Genomic DNA, 4509 nt, shown 5'->3' on the forward strand with positions numbered 1-4509 from the left:
AGATTCTAGCCTACCGCCTGATATTTGTAAATATAGATTAGGACATCGAGAGGTGCTGATGTTACTAATATGTAAACACAGAGTTCGTTCTGCTTGCGACAAATTGCTTGCGTAAACAAGACTTCTAGTGGCAGTATAAGTCTTTCTGATTGGAGAAAAGGGTGGAGGATGAGAAATATTATTGGTGCATGGAGGTAAAGTCACGCACTAAAAGGGTGGCACTTATTTGTAACGTTCAAAGTTATTGGTTGAATTAAATAGTGACGTCGGAGCAGAGACAGCTTGGTGGGATGTAAGAGGAGCCCTAGGGAAATCCTCTGGTGTACCCAAGACCATACGTTGTACCAGAATTCGTGAAGAAAATGAAGAAAAGTTTAAGTTCAATTTAATTCACCTTCGTTACTGAGTAATGGAACTTGACCTGATGCATAAGTTACGGAAGAGGCATGGGGCCTACGGAATAATAACACAAGTGACTAAATGTTAGTGGCAGCGAAGCTAACACATATACATATATATTATATATAATATATGTATATATTTATATATGTATATATATATACATATATATATATACATATATATATATATATATATATACATGTGTATATATTTATATATTTTTATTGTCTAAAATTCTACAAAGATAACTTAGCGAAGATCCCTTATAAGGAAGCTGATACTTATCGTTAGAAAAAAAAAAAAAAAAAGTTACGCAAAAATGCGGGGAGGTATGTAAGAGTGTCCTCCAAATAAGTTCAATTCCTTCTGGGACCGCTAGAGGGCCTGGCGTGGTTGCCTGCTCACACCGCTGCCCTTAGAATAAACCAGTTTTTCCCGACAGTTTTCACGAGTCCAGTTCAAAACTGGATATCGGAGAACTGACAGGGCGAGTTGTCGTTGTTGTAAGTGTCGATGTATTGTCCCCTATTGTATGAATCTATTGATTTATCTATCCAGGTTGTTGGGTGGCTGGGTTCGTGTGGTGGGCCAGGAGGTTGTGTCCATGTATTCAGGTGGTTCACGGAACCAGATGTTTGAATGAACTCATTCAGGTGGTTGTGTAGTGTCCCAGATGGTTGTGTGAATGTATTGATATTGGTCATAGAACCATCTGTTTGAAGGAACCCATTCAGGTGGTACAGAGTGCCCCTCTGTTGTATGAATATAGTCAAATGGGGTATGTCACCAGCTGTTGTATTTGACATTGATTAAAGATACATCAAAATGAAAGATATGAGGTTAATACACACATTACATACGGCGTTCGCTGTTGTTATTGTATTTGATTGTATTAATAGATTAAACGCAGTGACAACTCTGTCACGTGTGATACGACACAACGGCCCAGGTGTCCTGGGATTCGAACCGACACACATGTGGATTATCACAAATGACACAATGCTTAACCATAACTACTCGCGCACTCCACCTTAAATGAACAAATAATCAACATCATTATACATACAATAGTTCTCGTGTAGTAACAGATTATTTCTATTCTTTAATTCAACAGTAACGAAGTATGTATTAGTTTTTCATATAGCATGGGCCAGGTCCATTTGTCCGTGGGACCTGTGTTGCTTGGTCGACCTTTTCTGATGTAAACACACACACACACGCACAAACACACACGCAGAAGGCCACAGTTGTCTGTGGGCGTTCCCTCGGGGCTGCAGGGGACTAAGGCTATTCACAGGTGTTCTTCATCACCCCTTCCTCCTCCTCCTCCTCTTCCTCTTCCTTCTCCTCCTCTTCCTTATCTTTTCTTCCTCCCCCACCCCCTCCTCTTCCTCGTCCTCGCGAAGGAAGCGCACACGCCAAGTCTGTCATTGAATATTTGTATTTCCTCAAACACAAAACCACTCCATCTTCAATAAACACACATTTCAAAATAAAATAAAATAAATTATTGACCATAAATTACCTTATTATTTTTCAGATAGATCAGTTAACTAACTAAACTAATTCACTGGTTACGTAACACGGTTAAGTGCGTCGGGTCCTCGGTTAAGACCAGTTCACAAGACAACGCGTCGGAGCTGCGAGCGACGCGACGCGTCCACATCCCACTGTGGCCAAGTAGACACTAACCTTGGGAGGCTGCGTGACGCTACGGGTTGCCAGATAGTGTCGACTCGCCCAAAGGTAGAACCGTAAAATTTAATGTACCTTGTGTTACATGAACCTCTCTCTATTCGGAAGAATATTTTCCAATAAACGGAACATACGACAGTTGAGAAAATCGCAAATACCAGAGGCATTTTCCGATAGTTTTCTGTAGTTGAATTATTTTATTTGGTTATTCTTTTAAAGGCGTTTATGTTCTTGTTAATGGAGATTTCTGATCAAACTCTCTCTCACACACACACACACACACACACACACACACACACACACACACACACACACACACACACACACACACACACACACACACACACACACACACGGTAGATCCAACAGTGAATTACATTTACGCAAGCCTTGAGAAACCACTGCAGGGCCTTCCCTCTATCCATTGGAAAACGGTGCAGCCCTCCATTAGGCCCTGTTAACACTAGTGGTATGAACCGCACGGGAACCGCGGTGGTACCGCATCGTCAATGAAAAAATGCGTGTGTGTGTGTGTGTGTGTGTGTGTGTGTGTGTGTGTGTGTGTGTGAACACCTCCATTGACTTACATTGTAAATAAAACCGCCGCGGTTGAAACTGCTAGTGTGAACAGGGCCTTAGAACAAATATACTGACAGTAAAAAAAAAAAAAAAAAAAAAATCGTGATGAAATTACTTCGTAAAATAACTTGATATTTTTATTATTCTTATCAATTTATTTGTTTGGTTTATTTCTCTCATAAATGACTTTAGGAGTGTGGGCACCGTATGTGGTCGTGCCATGAGAGGGGCGTTGCGTAGGATCATCTCCCCCTACCCTATGACTTCCACCACTTGTACGTAACAATAACAGGAACATTAACGACACTTGTACTTTTACCATCAACAACAATAACAATAACAACACCTATATAACGTTCACTACCAACAATAACAATAACTACATAATGTTCACCAATAATAATAACAATAGCAACAACAACACCTATATAACGTTCACTACCACCAATAACAATAATTACATAATGTTCACCAATAATAATAATAATAACAAGAACAAGAACAAGAACAACAACACCTATATACCGTTCACTACCACCAATAACAATAATAACGACATAATGTTCCCCAATAATGACAGCAAGAACAACAACAACAATAACAACAACGACAACTATATAACGTTCACTACCACCAATAACAATAACTACATAATGTTCACCAATAATAATAACAATAACAAGAACGACAAGAACAACAACACCTATATACCGTTCACTACCACCAATAACAATAATAACTACATAATGTTCACCAATAATGACAGCAAGAACAACAATAACAACAACGACAATTATATAACGTTCACTACCACCAATAACAATAACTACATAGTGTTCACCAATAATAATAACAATAACAAGAACAACAACAACACCTATATAACGTTCACTACCACCAATAACAATAATAGCTACATAATGTTCACCAATAATGATAACAAGAACAACAAGTACAACAACAACAACACCTATATAACGTTCACTACCACCAATAACAATAATAACTACATAATGTTTACCAAGAACAAGAACAACAACAACACCTATGTAACGTTCACTACCACGAATAACAATAATAACTACATAATGTTCACCAATAATTATAACAAAAACAAGAACAAGAACAACAACACCTATATAACGTTCACTACCACCAATAACAATAATAACTACATAATATTCACTAATAACAATAACAAGAACAACGACAACAACAACACCTATATAGCGTTCACTACCACCAATTACAATAATACCTACTTAATGTTCACCAATAACAAGAACAAGAACAACAATAACAACACCTATATAACGTTCACTACCACCAATAACAATAATAACTACATAATGTTCACCAATAACAAGAACAAGAACAAGAACACCTATATAACGTTCACTACCACCAATAAGAATAATACCTACTTAATGTTCACCAATAACAAGAACAAAAACAACACCTCTATAACGTTCACTACCACCAATAACAATGATACCTACTTAATGTTCACCAATAAGAAGAACAAGAAAAAGAACAACAGGAGGTGTTTATGAGTTCCAAGAGAGACTTGGGACAATGTTGCAGTCGATTGATAAGACAGTGATAAGATTTCTCAGAATTTTTATCAATCAGTAGCTATGACTCACTTCCATGTCAGATAACGATAACAGTTATCCTTATCGTCTGCGTGCCGCCACGCGATTTTATTCAAACCATCCTGGACCCCGTTTCACACGGAACGACTTTTCGCCGTGCGCCGTCCACGGCACGACGTCGTGTCTATGGACGCTTTCTATGTGAAAGCGTTCCATAGACACCATTGGTTACTAGAGA

General features: G+C 38.4%; 1 protein-coding gene across 3 annotated transcripts in view; it reads right to left on the reverse strand.

Moving 5' to 3' along the window:
* LOC143036967 (uncharacterized) overlaps window positions 1-4120 on the reverse strand; it is a 94782-nt gene extending 90662 nt beyond the window's left edge. The window contains exon 1 of one of the 3 annotated variants that reach the window (XM_076205053.1): window positions 4101-4120. The gene's annotated coding sequence lies outside the window, so the exon portion shown is untranslated. Of the gene's footprint in view, window positions 1-1468; window positions 1658-1927; window positions 2093-4100 lie in introns of those variants that run through there. The other 2 variants (XM_076205036.1, XM_076205045.1) reach the window with 2 other exon arrangements.
* Window positions 4121-4509: the final 389 nt, after the last annotated feature.

The sequence above is a fragment of the Oratosquilla oratoria genome, chromosome 2 (assembly GCF_046742065.1).
Source record: "Oratosquilla oratoria isolate Oo_2021 chromosome 2, ASM4674206v1, whole genome shotgun sequence".
Classification (NCBI taxonomy): domain Eukaryota; kingdom Metazoa; phylum Arthropoda; class Malacostraca; order Stomatopoda; family Squillidae; genus Oratosquilla; species Oratosquilla oratoria.